Here is an 18,157-nt window from a genome sequence, read left to right on the forward strand (position 1 = left end):
TGGGACTGGCTCGGAGAGAGGCTTCTCTCAGACACCCCCTTAAAGCCCTAGAGCTGGAAAGAGGAGAGTATCTCTGGAGTTCTGCTGCCATGCAATTCCTGGGTTCATGGGGTACAGCCAGGCTATGTTTCCTTTTCTAGTCATCTGTTTATCCATCTATCCACCCCAACCCAGATATATACACATTGTGTCTCCATGACCAACCGCTGGAAGGAGACTGTCATCCCCACCTCCCCACCGACCCCCCCCCAGCAACCCAAGAGCCCGGTAACTCCAGGTCAGAACTTGTGTTCCCATGTGTAACAGGAAGCTGGGGTGGTGCCCCAGGGTCTTCCAGAAGGGGCAGGAGCCAAACCCCCACCCACAGAGAGCCAGGTCTTGTGACCCAGAAATCCAGAGAAGAGGGTGACAGAGACAGAAACAAAAAGGACAGACCAACAGAGGCAGAACTGCAAGGCTGGAAAGAGAAACAGGGAGACAAATAGAGATCCAGACAGACAGGCAGACAGACTGTCAACCACAGGCCAACAGACTGGTGGACAAGGAAGGAGAGAAAGAGAGGAGGAGGAGAGGGGAGCAGGGGAGACAGAAGAAGGAGCTTAGGAGAGGTTAGAGGGGAGAAGGAGAAGGAAGGAAAGGAGAGAAGAAAGAGGGGAGAAAAGGGGAATGGGGAAGGGGAAATGGGGGAGGGAGAGGTAAGAAGGGGAGAGGGGGTGAAAGGGAAAGGGGAGAGGCTGCCGGCAGCGAAGCTGCGAGGTGGCAGCTGGGGCGGGAGGCGAGCGCGCGGGCAGGCTGGGCGGGCTCTAGGAGCAGCGGGCCCTCCCTCCCGCGCTCCCGCGCTCCCTCCTCTCTCCCTTCCCCGCCCCTCTCCCTTCCCCGCGTTCCTCCGCCCGCCCTCGAAAGACCCAGCGAGCGGCGAGGTTGCGGGCGAGCTGCGCCAAGCGGAGGAGCCGGCAGCGCGGCGCAGCCCGAGCACGAGCCGCCCCGGCGCCCAGAGCGCACCGGAGCGGCCGAGCCGCCCCGCGCAGCGCCCGCCGCGGGCAGCGCAGCACCAACCGCAGGTAGGAACGCGCGGCCGGCGTCGGGGCGCGGGGCGCTGGGCTCAGAGCCCCGGACGGCCAGTGCAAGACAGGCGCGCGCCCCGAGCCGCTGCCACGGGCCGGACGGGGAGGGGAGGGCGGATGCCCCGAGATTCCAGCCTGGGCGCTTCGCGTGCCTGGGGCCACACGAAGGAGCCCGGGGCGCTGCTCCGACCGCCGACGTGCGCACCAGCCATTCACCTGGGACGCGCGGGGGACAAGGGGGTTCGCCAAAGGGTCTCGAGGATCGCATGCCCCTTGCGTGTCCCCGTACCCCTTGGACCGCCGAGCTGGTGAGGATTCTGCTGGAGCCGTCGAAGCATACCCCCCCTCCCGCCCCCTGACTCATTCGTTGGGGGATGGCGGGGGACTGGGGAGCAGATGACAGGAAGACCGTTTGGGAGACCGTGCGCCACTTCTCCGACTAGGGGGTCAGCCATGCCTAGATAGGTTCATATCCCTCATTTATTTCCCGAGGGCTGGGGGCGGGGCGCGACTTGCGATGAGACACCCCCTTACCATCCTGGGCCTGCGCAAGCTCTCAAGAAAGGTTGACAGAAAAACACAGCACGGCTTGGGCTGAGTGCAGGCGAGCTCCCTCCGCGCTCCACCTCCCCCACCCCCCAATTTTTTCCCTGAGGGATGTGGGACAAGGAGGCAAGGAGGTCACCCAGAGGGCTCCGGCTCGAGGACTGTGTCTCCTTGCTGCCACGGGACGGCTCTCGCCTTGTTTTGCCTCCCAACATTTACTCCCGGAGCTTGGAGAAAAAGCCAGGGACCATCGGCGCTCCGTGCGCTGCCCATTTGTACGCCGACGTCCCTACGGTTGGCATCCTCAGATGTCCGGTTCTATGCCTGGCGTCGTCTTCAGTCAACACACTCAGACGGTGTCGTCCCCCACTGAGGCCCCGAGCAACACCCCCCCCCCCCCCCCCGCCATAGACGTGAACCCCAAGGAGAAAAGGGAGATTTTAAAAAGTCAAATGGTAACGCAGAGCTCCGGCCACTGTTTCTTCCTGACATACGGCGTCAGGACTCACCCCTCTCCCAGGAAGCTCAGCCTCATCCCCATGATGAGCCCTGGGGTGGGGGCTCAATAAAATGGCTATAGAGCTTTAGTGACACCCCCCAAAAATCAGAAAACGTGTCAGGCTATGTGAGTGGAATTTGTACTTGAACTTTGACTTTTCTGTGACACCTGAGGTGGGCATTTGGCAAGACAAGGGAGTGCTGCATGCTGATTTTTGCCTGGGATCTGTGTCTTCAGGAACTTTGGGGGAAATGGGTTCACTAGGAGCCTGAGAAAGCTACCCCAACTCCCAAATTCCAAGACAAAGGATGTCCGTGGAAACCGCCTGCATCTTTCTCTTGCTTTCTCTTTGGAACAATCTTTCTGGGAAGGATTGGCTTGGCCCTGCTTGTGTCCTGGTCAGAGCTGCCTCAGATCCTCCCCCAGGCAGAGGAAGGGGAAAAAAAACTTGGCCTTAGGGGTTGAAGTCCCTGGGGGAGTGGGAGGGGACTTTTTCTGGAGTAGTCCCAGCAAAATGGCTGAGCCTCCCTTATAGCCTCAGAAATAAATCGTTGGGCGGCAAACAAAGAGAGTGCTCTCTCTCCAGCCAAGCCCTGGCTCTGTGGCCAGTCCTTAGAGGACAAACAGTGAGTACCCCCAGCAGCAGTGGGGCACAGCCCGGCTTGTCTGCCGGAGCTTGTGGGACAATCCCTAAGAACCCCTCAGGAGAGAGGCAGGCTCTGTGAGAGCAAAAGAGGAAAACATCTCCCTTTATTCCAGTCCTGGAGGCTTGGTGAGAAGAGGGTCCCCCAGTGAACTCTAGATGGGCTTGGGAGAAGGGTCTAGAAGCCAAGGAGTCGGCAGCTTAGGGAGTGAAGACAAGGAAAAAAATCAAGTCCATCAAAGCTGAAATAAGTACAGTAGGGCTGCCTCTCCCGTCTGCCCTGGTTTTCACATGCTTTGCAACCCAAATGCTGTGAATTTGTTTACATGTGGTCCAGCACACAGCAGGCACTCAATAAGTGTCTTGGAATAGAGCATGCATGGGTGGAAGAGGTTGACAGCACTAGGGTAAACCTACCTGCAATATCTACCTGTCTCTTTGCACCCCTGAGCTCATGGCCAGGAATGAGCCATGATGAGAGTTGGCTTTGAGCTAGGGCTCTGCCGTCCTCTGGCCTGTCACCTTGGGCATGTCCTCTTACCTGATGGAAGGAAGGAATGGAGTACCAAATGTTTCCTGTGTGCCAAGCTCATGTGGGAGCTCATTTTATTCCTACAGCAGTCTGCACAGCAGGTACTATTCTCATCCCCCATTTCAGAGGTGGGGAAACAGCCGTACAGAGAGGCAAAGTGACTTGTTCAAGATCACACAGCTAGGAGGAGGCAGGGCAGGGATTTGAACCCTTGTCTTCTGATTCCTGGGCCAATACTTGGCCCCAGTGTTGCATGTTTGGGCTTTAGTTTCCACATCAAGTGATGGCTGATGGTGCTTGGGATTTGATGGTTGACAGCTGAGGTCCCTTGGGCCTGCCTTCCGAGCAAGGCCACTCCTCTACCTCCCTGGCATATGTTAAGAGCAACATTAAATAAAGCAGAAGTGTCTGGTGGCTCCTTGCCATCACATAAAGAACCCTTTCCTAGGTTTAGCTGCGAGCTCAGCAGCTGAGATAGAGACATCCCAAGTCACTCAGAATTTGGAGATGTCTTTTTCCCTCTTTCTTGCTTGTGTGTGGAAAGCAGGCAGAATGCCAATGCCAGGAGAGCCTCAGCCTTGCCCGCCTCCATCCTGAAATCCATCCCCTTTGTCCTTGGGAGCAGGTGGGAGGGCAGAGTCTGCCCCTGCCCACCTGGGCCAGGTGTACCCAGCTTCCCCATCATCTCCAAAAGTTGCACCGCCTCGGCAGCCCCTCTCACCCAGCCGTAGCCCTGGTGCCACAGCAAGTTCATGCCACTCAAGTGCCTCCCGCCACAAAAGGAAACCGCCATGGGGTCGTCAGCAGACCTATCTTTGCCTGTGTCAGAACTGCCTCTTCAATTCAACCGTGCGGTCGCACGAGCTTCTCTGTTCCTAGAGAACAGTGGACAGAGAGCAGCCCTGCCGGGATGAAAACAACCTTGAATTGACTCCAATTGCAAAGAGCAGCAGGGCCCCCTCTTAGCTGATAGGATCACTGCACGTCCACCCACCCGGCCCGCGTGCCTCCACTGTCTCCTCATACTGGCCCCGCCATGGGCGAGCCTTTAGGCCAGCCTTGCCCCCTTCACTGGAAGGTCACTGGAAGGCAGAGAGAAGGGGATGGTACTCGAGAGGGGGAAAGGCTGGGTAGCCAGATGTGAAGCCCCAAAATAGGGCTTCCCAGGAAATGGGTCTCAGGGAGATTTATGAACCTCCAGCGTCTTCATATGCTCCATGCTTGCTGAAAAACCACTGAGGCCAGTGGTAAGGGGCTAGAGGAGGCAGGGGAAAGCCCATGCGGAAACTGGAACTGAGATGAGTTTCCCAGCTTATGCAAAGGTGTGAATGCAAGCTGTGATATTTCTGCCCAGACTTCACACCCGGTCATAAACAGCCACAAAAAAAAAAAAATGGTAAATAATCTTATCAATCACTGTAATAGCTAACAGTTATTGCCAGTTGGCAACATGCCAAATGATGTGCCATGTGCTTTACTTATATCATTGCATTTAATTTTCACAAAATCCTGTGGTATAATTGTCCCCATGCAGATAAGGAAACTGAGAAGGAAGGAAGTCAGGACACGTGGTACAGGATCTCTGGGCTAGTAAATGGCTTTTGAGTTCAGACCCAATCAGGACATGGGTTAATCTCTGCCACTGAGCTACCCTGTGCATTGTTGCTCCTTGGTGATAACTGTCACTCCCCATCTAAAGAGCTTCACAGTTTACAAAACACTTCCCCATTTGAGCTTGGCACAGCTCTGGGAGGTGGGTAGCCTGGTGGCTGCTGTTTGGCAGGTGAGGTGCAGACAGGAATTTGTGCCCAAGATCCTCACCTGCAGAGCTGGGATTTGAACTCAGTTGTCCAGCTGGTTATGTGACCCAGACTTTAAGTTCGTTTTAAACTAGTGATGATGTCATGCACCTTTTCCTAACTCTCGGGTGCCCCCCAATTTGTCACCACCGTCTCACCGTTTGGGAAGGCTTGAGAGCGGCCCGCTGAAGCCATCAGCGCCTTTTTACAGCGATCTGACATGACATGGAAATGGCATCCGATTTGATGCGAGCTGCCTGCAGCGAATGGCCTTCTATTTTTACATTTCTCACAAATTGGAAATTACAAGGAGGCCAGGTCTTCCAGAGTGATTGGCTGTGGTGCTTTGGAAGCAGAGTGTGTGCAGCTAGTGGAACGGACCACGTTTGGGTGCCAGGGGCCCTCTTGGCTCTGAGAGGGGCCCTCGACTTCACGGCCGGCCCAGATCCTGGCACATGGGCCAGGCTGGGGGATTTGAGGTTTATTAGTGGGTGCCCTGGACGGTGATCTGCCACTCTGCCCACCTGTCGACTGCCTGGTGTCTGCCTGGTGTCTGCAAGAGCAGCGTCTCTTGCCAGCTCTTGAGATAACTGAGCCCTGGCCAGGGGGACATTCAAGGTCAAAAACTCCCCGAAAGTCATTGACAGCAGGTGGCTTTCGTGGCCTTATTGTTCAGTAAGGAGGTTGTGTGCAGGGAGAGGGCAGCAGTGGCAAGGAGGTGATTTGGTATCAGTATAGTTATTTGTTGGAAGTTAGTGCTGATAATAATTTCTCAGGTCATTAGAAAGTACTTTACAGCTTGCAAAAAAAGAAAAAAAAAGCTTTTGCAGCTGCTGCTGCTTTTGATCCAGTATGAAGTATTCTGGGGTAGGGGGTGGGGTGTGGGGGGTGGGGGAGAAAACATGGTCCTTGCCATCTTGGAGAAGAATCCACTCCCAAAGAAAGAGCAGCACTTTTTGAAGCTAGTTTTCTCCTAAAGCTGAAACCAGAAATAACCTTGATTCAAATGAGGCCCACTGGCACACATGTATGCACATGCACAATTAACACTCACTTAGAATTGTACAGTGTTGAAAGCGCTTTCTCGATTAAAGCTTGCAGCTGCCCTGGGAGTTCAAGATAAAGGTAATGTTATTATTACCGCTATTACCCCCTCATCGCTAACTGCTCGTTTCCCAGCCTTTTCCTAATTCCCCAGGTAGCCAGTTGAGAAGGAGCTCAGGTGAGCTCAGATCTGGCAGCAGACATGAAATTTGCAGGATGACACGGGAAGGTGCTGCCATGAGGTTTGGAAGGAAAGGGCCCCGGCCTCGTGTCTGGCCTCACCCGAGCTCTGGCCGGAAACTAACATCTCCTCCGTGGTGCCCATAATTTGGGTTGAAGTGTGATCATTTGGCTCGGAGGCCCCAGTCTTGGCGGGACTTGTGGGGACAGGAAGGGATGACAATCCTCAGACATACATGTACACATGCTCCAGTGCTTATCTGGGTGAATTCGGGTGAAAATGAACCCCAGGCTGCCTTGAGATGTTCTAGAAGAATCTAAGAGCCTCGGTAGCCAGGAGGGGTGTCCGGAAAGTGTTTGTATGTGAGCTCCCGGTCGCTGGCGGAGCAGGCTGTGAGGTTCTGATCTGTGCTCAGCTGAGGGTATAGGGGATGTGGAATTAAAGCCGCAGGGCCCTGGCCATCAGTGCCCCTTCCCTCTGCCTTTACACTGCTGCTCGTGGGTGAAGGTTTCGAAAGATCGTGAATTCTGGGAGTTTCCTTCTGGGGTAGAGGGAGACCTCTGGGTTTGGCACGTCCCCTGGCTGCGTGCACAAGGGGAGAACCTGGCCAGCTGGGACCCACTGCCCAGCCTGGACGTCAAGGTTACGTCACTTCATCTCGGGATGAAGCAGAGTGATAGATGTTACTCTCCCATCCCCTGGAGGAGGAAACTGAGGCTGGGGGTGTAGAGTTGGGTGCCCACCAGAGATTGGAACCAGGTCTTGCCAACACCAACTGTGTGCTTTCCTGTGTCACTCCCCACTCCCAGCCTCTGAAAAGCACCTACATAGAGATCATGGGGGCTGAGGGGTGGGGGCGGGGGGGCTTTGACTCTGTGCTTGCCATTTCCCACTGTGCGGAGGCAAAGTAAAAGCAATACAAAACAAAAGCGACAGAAGCCAAATGCCACCGCTTCCCATGAGCTGTCTGAGTTCCGATCCTGCAGTCGTGCCCTTGCTGCCGCTTGAACAAACCGTGGGGTCTCAGCAAACAGAGCCCTTTGCTCCTGAGGTGGATGTTTCTAGAGCTTGAGATCAAGAACCCACTTATGATTAAAAAAAAAAAAAAGTGGGCTGGGGCTTGAGGAAGAGGAAGTCTTACTGAAGAGTATTCTGTAAAGATGAAATTGAAATGCATACAATATAACACATATGCATTTTTAGGTTGGTTCAGTGTTGTGTCACTGGATGATCAAGTAATTACAACATGCCACAATTATTGGGCTCTTACAGTGTGTGACCCAGGCACTGAGCTGAGCACTTCACCAGCATTATCCCAGGATCTTCAGTAAGGAAACTGAGGCTCAGGAAGCTGGAGTAGTTGCCCAAGGTCATAAGGCTGACAGCTGACACGTGGCAGAGCTGGGACTCAGATCCGGGTCTGCCTGACCCCAAAGCCTGGGCTCACAGACCTGAGAAAGGAATTAGAGAGCTGATTGCAGCCCTGGCGAGCCTTGAGCCTGTGTTTGACCTTGGGCAGTTTCCTTCCCCTCTCTGGGCTTTGGACGGGACAATCGGCCACGGCTGCCAGCACCAGCTCTCCAGCCGGGGGGGAAGGAAAACTGCACGCCCCACTTCCTCCTCTCCTCCTCCATTTCCCCCCCCATAATAGCCTCCCCAAGACTAATGAGTTGGGATGCTGAGAGCCCTTTCTCCAAATGGCAGTGGATGCCACTAATGACTAGAGTAGACCTGGCACTATTAATTATGCCGCGGCTATTAAATGAAGGCACCAACCCCAGAAGAGTTAATTTGCCCCACTGGGCTGGCAGGGGTGTGCTTAAAAGTGGGGTATCAGCCTGGGCCCAGGCAAAACCACCCCTGCCCCTGCCTCCAGAGCCCAGACAGGAGTCACAAAGCTAAGTGTCGTCCCCTCGTCCCCTTGTTCCCACTGGCCACTCCACCCCCCCAGCATGGGGTGTGTAGCAGCTCCCAGGGTCTGGGGGACATTGGTGGCTGCTTTGAGAGATTTTCCTAGAGGCCTCAGGGGCAGATGTGGGCAAACAACTGGTCCAAAGAAAAACTTGACCACCTACTGTGTGCTGGGCCCCCTGCAGTGGACATGGAGACAAAGCGGGCGTGGTTTCTGCCTTTGACTAGGGTCACAGTCAAGGCCATAAAGTCTCTAGGAGCAGAAATGCTGTGTCTTCTGGTGTCTTGAGTGCCCACCATAGTGGGGCACTTAGTGGGTGCTTCCCTCTTCCTTTTGATTGCCTGTGAGTTTCCTTAACTGAGGAGAACCCTGTGAGAGCCAGAGGCCCACCGTGGGCTGAGCAGGGCAGAGGAACAGGGCTGGTGGACAGGCTCCGTTGTCCAGGGATCAGTCTTTGCAGATGGCTCTGCGTTAGGTTCTGAGGGCTGGCATTGGAGGCCATGGAAGTTCTGGACTTTCTGCCTTGCCAGATCTCCACAGGCAACCCTTTGCCCTCTCTGAGCCACTGTCTGCCACATCTGCAAATTATGTCTACGTATCATCTGCAGGCCTGAACCTGGAGGATCCTACAGCTCGCCTACCGATCACAGATCTGCAAAGTGGCGTTTTGTAGGCAACTCAGTGGAAGGGGAGAATGTGGTTGCCAAAGGCAGCTTCTGGCTCTTCCTGTGGATTTAAAATCTTGCGCCAACCTCCAACCCATCTCCTGTAGGTCAGGCTCCCTGCCTCCAGCCCCCTGGACCAAGAAATTTGTTTCTCAGATTTTTCTAGGGCAGAGAAAGTTGCAAACCCCACTGATTTCAGAGGCTCCTGTGTTAAAGATGCATAAACAGAGCTAGAGAGGAATTTTAGGTCCAAGCCGGTCCTGGGACCCAGAGCTTCTAACCCCTAGACCAATGCTCTTTCCCCTTCCCCAAGCCAGCCCAGCTCTGCTGTTGAGAAATTATCAAATAGAGTTGGTGGAAGGACTCTGGTTGCCGTGACAACGGAGCCTTGTCCTCGGGAGATAATGGCGTTGCACAAGGCAGAGTGATGTGTGTTGAATGCTGATTCAGAAGCTGTTGGAGCTAGCGAGTGAGCAAGAGAGCGGAAGAGACTGTGTCTAGGGTTTCCGCTCACCCCAAGAAAGAGGCTCAGGACTGGGGGTATGGGGTGTAGGGTGGGCAGCAGTGGGGAAAACTGCATTGTCTAGTTTCGTCCTTTCTCCAACCTTGTCAGAAAGGGACCTTCATGAGGTGGAGGTGCAAAGTTGGGTTCAGAGAGGTCAAGTGACTTGCCCCAGGTCACACAGCCAGGAAAGAGGCAGAACTGGGATTTAAACCCCAAATTGCTTGCCTAGGCTACGGTTTCTCCTGGGTCTCCAAGAAGGAGGGAGGTGGTGGGGTAGAAGGGGTCACTGCAAGGGAGAGAGGGTGCCTGCTTGAGTTGGAATTTAGGAGGGAGCCGACCACTTTAGAGCATCTAGATCTGTCTAAAGACTATTTCGGAGAGTGTTTATTGAGATTTTGTTGGGCCAGGAATTACCATTCTAGCCCAAGAGAACCAAGGGAGTGATATGAGGAATGGGCAAGGTGGTTAAGAAGCATCAGCTTTGGAACCAAAGTCAAACCCTGCCCTGCCTCTTCCTAGCTCTGTGACCCTGGGCAAATCACTTCACCTCTCTGAGCCTCTCTGTAAAATGGAGATAATAACCGAACCTACCTCACAGGATTGTTGTGAGAGCAAATAAGAGAAAGTGTGTAAAGCACCAAGCCTCCTCCTGGCCACAGCTACTATTAACCAAAAGGGAGAGGCTGGGAGAAGGGTAGGGTCCCAACCATGTTTCTGCTTGTGATTTGTGGAGTTGGAAGACTGGAGCTGGCTAAAACAAGTTCAAGAACGATCGATGACAGGTCTCCTCGTTCCAAGTGACGGAATGTCAGTAGAACAAATGAACAGGCCCCATCACAAAAAAAAGCAAAAACAAAAACATAAATATTTTGCATTTGGAGGGCATGATTTGTGTGCCTTGCAGCAAATGTACTGTCCCAAAAAGCCTGTGTGCCAACCCCACTGGGGGAATTTGCACTTTCTCTGTGCCGGCTCTCTAAGTGACCCCATGCTGCAAACACTTGTGGAAAGTAAATACTGTCTCCCACGCTTTCATGTCACTCTCCTGTGCAGCTGGCTCAGTATATTTACCTCCCCAATCTACTCGGAGATTGGAGAGCGTGGGGTTAACACCCTGAGAAACCCGAAAGTGCATCATTTGCATGCTGGCAAAGATGTGGGCTGGCAGCCAGCCCATTCCGTTTTGGAAGCGGAAAGAGGGTGCTGGACTCAGGCATTTGGCTGCTTGAAAAGCGATGGTGAGAGCTGGGATCCTGATTCCTTGGATGCAAGCAACCATTTTGTTTGTTTCCTCAAACCTGTCTGAGCAAATCCACCCCCAGGGATAGCAGCCTGTTCTGGAGCTGCAGAGAGGGAGGGTCGTTGGCTCGCTGCTGTTCCCGAGGCTGGCTGACGGCATGCAGCAATGAGCCAAACCTCGGACCCCATAGAGGCAGGAGAGGGGTCGAGGACATGCGCTCAGTGGATGGTTGAAGACAGTTGACATTTAACCAGGATTTTAACGAATGTGCTAATTACCAGCTAAGTACTCATGTTGGCTTTGGGACTCGTGTTTAAGGGACAATTTGCTGTAAGAATTCAATCGGATCAGCATCTCCCAGTGACTCCCACCATTCCCTCGTATTGATTTCTTGCCTGTAGGTTAAGATAACTCTGACATTCTGTCCAAGATCCTTTCCCACAGCTATCTAAAAAACAAATAATCCTGGCCCTAATCGGGTGATTTATTATAATATCTGCCATGTATCAACCATTTATTATGTGCTAGTGCTATGCTAGCCACTTTAGATGTTCGCCCATTTAAACTTCATAGTAGCCCTAAGAGGAGATGTTATCACTTCTGGTTTAACCAGAGAGGTTAGGTGACTAACCTGAGGTCACACAGCATCCTAGCTGAGCCTGCAATCTAGGTTTTCTTGCCACACCCTGCCTGCCTGTGTTATACTTCTTGGCAAATGAACTTCTGATGACCTTTTCACATCCCAGGTGGAAGTTACTCATGTGTTTGCGGGACTTAAGAGAATTTGCTCAATAAAAATCCGAATTTACCAAATGACCAGGTCATAGAGAGGGTTATTCTTGCTACACAGGGTTTTGCACTTTACCAAGAAAGGGGGCTTCAGACTATAATGATTCCTTTTGAAAGCTACGTAAATGAATCAAGAACAGATGCATTGGCTAAAGGGAGACCTATGAGTCTTATAAAAATAAAATCAGCTTTATCTGGTGGGAAACTATTTTAGACCCTGGAATCTGACCCTTAATCAACTCTGAAAAAGCCCCCACCTCTCCCCTCCCCTTTTTGCAAACTCGTCTACAGCAGCGTCACGGCAGTTTTTCAAATCCAGCCGAGCCTGTATTATGAGAACAATAGGGTTCGTTGTTTTCTAAAAATAGAATGATATGGTAACACTGAACATGCTTTTTTTAAAAAAAGGGGGTGATACCAAGATACCAACTTGCTCTTTTTCTACCACTTAGAGAAAGAGCTCTCTAGAGTGACTACGTTTGCACCATGTATGCCAGGATTGCAAACTCAAAGGCCATTGCGGGCTGGGCACGTCACACAAATCAGTTAAGAGGCCAGAGACTAAGATGACAGTAATGGTGGGACTTGCATTAAGCTGGGAAACGCAGACCCACTCCCCCTCCCCAAAGTCTGCCAATCCTAGTTTTAAAATTCTAAGCTGGGGCCACCCAACTGAACATATTTGCGGGATCCATTCGGCCCCAGGGCCGCCAGTTTGAGATCCCTGGTGGTTCTTACTGTGACTTTGTGTGATCTTGGTCCAGCCAGTTTATCTTAGGGGTCCCGGGGGTTCATCTCCAGAATGGGACTCTACGGAGTTGTTCAGAGGAGGAAACCGAGTCCCCGGTGTGGAAGCTTGATAAAGAGCCTCAGCCGACAGTGGCCGCCGTGTTCATGTTGCGCCCCGTGATGCCGACACAGCTCTCCATCCGGGCTGCCCTTCTGCATGTGATTTATTATAGATCACCCTTCAGTACTTCAGCCAGTCTCTGCAGTGTTATTTTCTCTTTTTCCCAAATCTGAGTTCCCTTTGGAGTCTTTCAAGCGCATCTTGAAAAGGAGGGAATGGTTATTTAAACCAGTCGTTTTCTTCCAAGTGTGTCTTAAAAGGCAAAGAGTGAAGTGATCATCCTGTCTCCCTTAGTTCCTCCTCTGAATTAATCCTTTCTGGCTGGTTGAGCTCAGGGCGTCCCTTGGCACTGACGTCCTCCGGAACGCCCCTCACCAGCCAAAAAAAGGTTGGAAGAGAGAAGGAACAGTGAGCCGGAACAGCGCTAGGAGGGTTCTGAGGCTGGGAACCTTGACTTATTCTACAGAGGGTCCCCTGGGGCCCAGCCCAAGGTCTATTCCCAAAAAATGCCTGGAGTTGTTTTGGAGGAGGCAGCTGCCCTCCAAGGAAAGCCGAGATGGATGGGTCAGCCACAGATAGGAGGAAATCCACCAGAGAGGTCCTGAGGGCTGGGTTTGAATTCCAGCTCCTGAGCCACTTGTGACCTTGGCTCTGTGACCCTCAGGTTCCTTGTTGCTAAAATATAGGCTGCCTCCCTTCTCGGATTCTTACACAGGTTAAATGAGCTCACATGAGGAGAGCAGGGTTTAGCACATAGGAAATGACCAACACATTTTCCTCCTTTCTTCCTTTTGTCCTTATTTGTTCTACCCCTCTCTGATTCCTTCTTTCTTTTTCTTCCTTCTCCCCTTCCCTCTGCTACTTTCTCCTGTCCTCCTCTTTGTCTTCCTGGCTGCTCCTCCTGCTTCCTCTCTCCCTCTACTTCCTCTTTCTTCCCTCTCTTTGCCCCCTCTCCCATCCCTCCCTCCCACCTGTCTCCCACTCCTTCAGCTCTCTTCTCTCCTCCATCCCTCCCCACCCCTTCCATTCAAAGTCTGGGCTCTGGCCAGAGGCTGCCTGAGGGTTCCTCCAGTCTGAACACAAGACACAGGGTGTGGATACCCCCGTGGCATCAGCTGCCTCCTCCCTGGCACCCACGGGGGCTGTAGCATATACCTCTGGGTCAGCTGGGGGCTTTCCTTACACTAAGCAATCAAGAGATCCTCCAGCACATAAACCACTCAGGAAGCAAGGCCATTTCCTTTGGAGAGTTTGCCCCACCTCAGGAGAAGATAGAGGCTTCAGAAGCCGGATTATGCTGGGGCCGGCTCTCTCAATGGCTCACCAATTGTGTGCAAAATTCTAGGACCTCACCTTGGTGCCTGGAAATGGGCCATGGTGGGAAATGGGCCATGGTGGGAGTATAGGCAGACCTTGTTTTATTGCGTTTCTTTTTATTGTGCTTCTCTTTATTGCACTTCTCTTATGCGCTTCGTAGATGCTGTGTTTCTTACCAATTGAAGGTTTGTGGCAACCCCTGCGTTGAGCAAGTCTATTGCACCAATTTTCCAACAGTGTGTGCTCACTTCGTGTCCCTGTGTCACATTTTAATTAAGGCATGTACACTGTGCTAGTAAGTGTGCTATTGCACACTTAATAGGCTACAGTAGAGTGTAAACGTAACTATTATGTGCACTGAGAAACCAAAAACTCGTGTGACTTGCTTTATTGCCATAGTCTGGGATGGAACCCGCAGTGTCTCCAAGGTATGCCTGTATTTACAGCATAGGAATCGGTAAATGCTACAAATCAGACCTTTTATTTTGCATTTCCTGAGAGTCAGTTGTTAAACACTTACCAACACACACTGCTTTGGAAACTACCTTCTCAGAAGCAAGCATTTCCCGAGGGCTTGTGTCCTAAGTCTTGGAGGCTGACCTCAGGAGAAGACGTATGTGCCAGCACTGTTGGAGCTGCTGTGGGGGGAGCAGAACACGTTAGAGATCCAGGTTCCATTCACGCAGAATGACAGTGTAGCTGGGAGATGAGACAGAAGAATCTGCAACTTGTTGGGATGGAAGCAGAGTCTCGTAGAGCGACCAGGCTTTCTCCATTGTCACCTCCCTGGCCCCAGCCCCAGACAAGCAACCTGCTTTTGCAGCAGCCTCCGAGGCTCCAGTTGCTACCCTAATGGCCACCCTGCATGGGCTTTGGAATCAGGCTGCCAGCGTCCTGGATCTGGGACTGTGGGCAAGTTGCCTTGCTTTTCTGAGCCTCCATTCCCTCATCTGTGCAATGGGTTCTTGTGAGAGTCAAATGCAAGCATCCATGAAATGCACTAAACATGTTAAGCACTTAATAAACTTAGGTATGATCATCATTCTCATCACAGGATAAAATGCTCCTCCTTTTCCTGGCCTTCAAGGCCCTCTCCTGGCTGCTGGCCACCTGCCCTGACACGCTTCCTAAATCAGCCCAGAGTCTTACCAACCAAACCAGGTGCCTCAGGGTCTCTAAATGTATTTTGCATTTCTACCCTGTTCTCCCTGCCTGGAATGGACTGGAAGCAGTTAGGGTTGTGGTAAGAGCAAGAATTCCAAACCTGCTTCTTGAGCTCTGAGTCCTTGGAAACAAAGTTATATGACTTCTGTGTGCCTCAGTTTCCCTAGCTGCGAAATGCAGGTAACGATAGCACCTACTTTATAGGGTTCTGTGGATTAAATGAGACAGTGTCAGTGTAAAGTGCCTAGAATGGGGCCTAGTGGGGGACCCAGCTCCCTGGAGGTGCACAGTCACTGTGCATTGGATTCAATTGGGAATTGCCTTGACAGAGCCAAGGGGTGCCTTGCAGACAATTAGAGGCCAGAACAGATGTTAACAAACCACTGACTGTGTGAGAGAGACAAGCTGGATGAGATCAGACTGAGGGTGAAAGGCAGAAGAGATGTTGGAAATCAGAGTCCCCACACACACAAGGAAACCAGGGCACAGAGAGGGTACAGGACTGGCTCAAGGTCACACAGCAAGTACATGATGAAGCAAGGATTCAAACCTGGATCCGTGTGACTCCAGAGTGTCAAGTTAACCCTGCTTCCTTCTCTCTGGTCAGCGGTCAGTGCTGGATAAGGCTTTCACCCCACAGACAAGCTCCCAAGTCCTAGACATGGGTTGCAGCTGAAGGAGACCTCTGGCCACTGAGAGGGGCCCCCTAATAGCAAGGGCAGCTCAGATCAGATCCCATGACCTTTTGCTGGCTCTTAGGATACCTTTGGAGTGTGTCTGATACAACCAGGGGAGCAAATTGGTCTCTATGGAGTCAGACCTCAAAGTCTACTCCCAGCATCCTTTCTTGGGTCTCTTAAAAAGAATGGCAGCCTTGGCCTTGTTGCAATTTGTCCTGGCAGGCATTGTCTTCTGGGGATTGGCTTCTTTAATTCATCCCAGAGGTGGGGCTTGGGGATTAAGCTGGGCACTGGGAGCCCAGCTGCCTGGGTCCAAGCCTTGGCACCTCCAGTTCCTACTTGGGAGACCTTTGGAAAGTCACTTCACCTCTCTATGCCTTGGTTTACCCATCAGGAAAATGGGGAGAGGGGCAATGATATAGCAAGTTAAATACATGCATCATTTAGAGCAGGGCTTAACATGCCCAGCTCACTACCTTCCTGCACCCTGAGCTCTTCTTTAATTTCTTCCCTTTGTGGATGACAAGGTATCTTCTTGTTGTTGTTTGTTTGCTTACTTTATTTTTTTATTCAACCACAGAAGAATGAAAGCCGTGACTCCTGGGGTTTGTTTCACCTTTGGATGGGCGCATCAAGTCTCCACTAGTTGCAAGGTTTTTTTCTCTCATGCTGGTTGGTGGGATGAAAGACACCCTAGCCTTCTCTGACATTATGCTTTGGAAAGGAGGCACCCTGGAAAACCAGACATGCAGGCTCTCAGAGGTTGTAAGCACAGGGAAGGGCTTGAGCCTTAGTTTCCTCATCTGTCACAGAGGCTGTGAGGCCAGGCAAACTCATCTCCCCCCAATAGACAGGCTCAGAGAGGTCATAAGGCCATGCCTAAAGGGTGCAGAGAATTTCACTAAGGCCGATGTCCAGGAGGCACCTGGGGATGAGGAACTAGCACCAGCCTTGTGTCAGGAGGCCTGTGTCCAGCCCTGGGTGACCTTGGATAGGTCATTTGACCTCTCTGAGCCTCAGTGTCATCATCTGCAAAATGGGACTGATGATCATTTTAGCTTCAATATATTTAGTGCTTGCTGGGCCAGGCACAGTGCTGAAAACTTCAAATCCAACCCTCACAACTGTGCAAAGTGGTTCCTGTTGTCCCCATCTACTGATGAGGAAGCAAAAACTTTGGGAAAAGAAGTAACTTACTTGAAAGTCACACCAGGATGTTGTAAAGGGTGGGTATTCAATAAATGCTTTTGAAAAATGCACATACCTCTCAGGTTTGTGGAGGTGGTTAAGGGGTTTGCACCAAGATGCAGAAGCAGCTTTCCTTCATCTCTGAGTAAGAGTACATGGCTGGGAGTCTATAAGAATCACACTACTTGATTGCTGTGTGACCTTGGTCCTGCCCCTTGCCCTCTCTGGGCCTTTTTCTTTATCTGTAGATTGCTGGTATAGGCCAGGGTGCACCACTGTGGCATGGACCAGGAGGCCACCTGGGTTCTGGTCCCAAACCCCACTACCTGTTGGCTTTGGGTCTGAGGACTGGGACCTCCCACCTAGACCCTAGCTATCTTTATCAGTCCATTTTGCCTGTAGCCTGCACCCTGGCAAGGACTGACTAACTCCCCACTCCCAGACACAACTCTGGCCTCTGAAGCCTAGTAAGGAGGCTTTGGAGACCCTCTCCAGCTGCACCTTCTCTATCAGGACACCTCCTCCAGGGGGCCTTCCCTGACCTCCAGGGGCTGCCCACAGCCCCTGCCAACCACTTGCACAATTCCAATCTCCTTCTAACCTTCTGTGCCTAATAATCACCTAATAATTCATCCTCCTATCTGTGCAACATTTTTCAATTACAAAGCACTTCCGTGGCCAATCATCTCTTTGAATAACAATCTGAACAGCTATTTATTGAGCACTTGGCTTAAGCCAGCCCCTTTCTGTGCATTGCCTTGCTTCTGTTTCTCACAACAATCCTATGAAACGTAACAGTCCACATGTACAGGTGAGGAAACTGAAGCTCAAGTAAGCTAAGTAGCTGGTCCCAAGTTACACAGAGACTTGAACCAAGGTCTGGGAAACAGCCAGGACCAAACCTAAATGACAGCTTCTGAAGTTGCAGTGTGCACATGAAGCACCTGGGATTTTGTTAAAACGCAGATGCTGATTCAGGAGGGCTGGGGTGGGGCCTGAGATGCTGCATTTCTAATCAGCTCCCAGGTGAGGCTCATGCTGCCACTCTTTGCAAGGCCCTAAATCACTGAAGCGATTGATTACTTTACAATAGCCCCAGGCTGGCAAGCCTCAGTTTTCCTATCTATCAGATGGCAAAAGTAGCCCTCAGCTTATAGAGATGGAATGAGGACCGGATGAAGTGCTTGGCATGCACACAATAGGCGCTCAATAACTGCTAGCTCTTTTCTTCCGTGATAAGAGCTGGCATGGGCCTCTGTACACAACAGATGCTCAATAAAAACTCATCCAATTGAGCAGAGTCAAAGCGGAGAAGAAACTGCATTATGTTTCTCCTTGGAATGAAGCCAAACCCAGTATTAATTTTTTTTTTTTCTTGAACCACCGGAGTTTTAAAAAGAAATAAAAGCGAGTGGAGTGATTGCGGTTTGAACAAGCCTCTGTAATTACAGAACGGGAGCAAAACAAAGCCCGAGTGTGCACGACGTCATGGGAGGGAACGGGTGCTCTGTTCCCAGGCCCGTGCCTCCCGTTCTTGTC

At 51.8% G+C, this 18,157-nt stretch overlaps 1 protein-coding gene across 3 annotated transcripts in view; it reads left to right on the forward strand.

Moving 5' to 3' along the window:
* The first annotated feature begins 936 nt into the window (after nt 1-936).
* The window catches only part of SLC6A1 (solute carrier family 6 member 1), a 73,369-nt gene continuing 56,148 nt past the window's right edge, over nt 937-18,157 (forward strand). For all 3 annotated transcript variants that reach the window (XR_005211451.1, XR_005211450.1, XM_037801984.1), the window contains exon 1: nt 937-1,061. The gene's annotated coding sequence lies outside the window, so the exon portion shown is untranslated. The remainder of the gene's footprint in view (nt 1,062-18,157) is intronic.

The sequence above is a fragment of the Choloepus didactylus genome, chromosome 1, assembly GCF_015220235.1.
Source record: "Choloepus didactylus isolate mChoDid1 chromosome 1, mChoDid1.pri, whole genome shotgun sequence".
Taxonomy (NCBI): domain Eukaryota; kingdom Metazoa; phylum Chordata; class Mammalia; order Pilosa; family Megalonychidae; genus Choloepus; species Choloepus didactylus.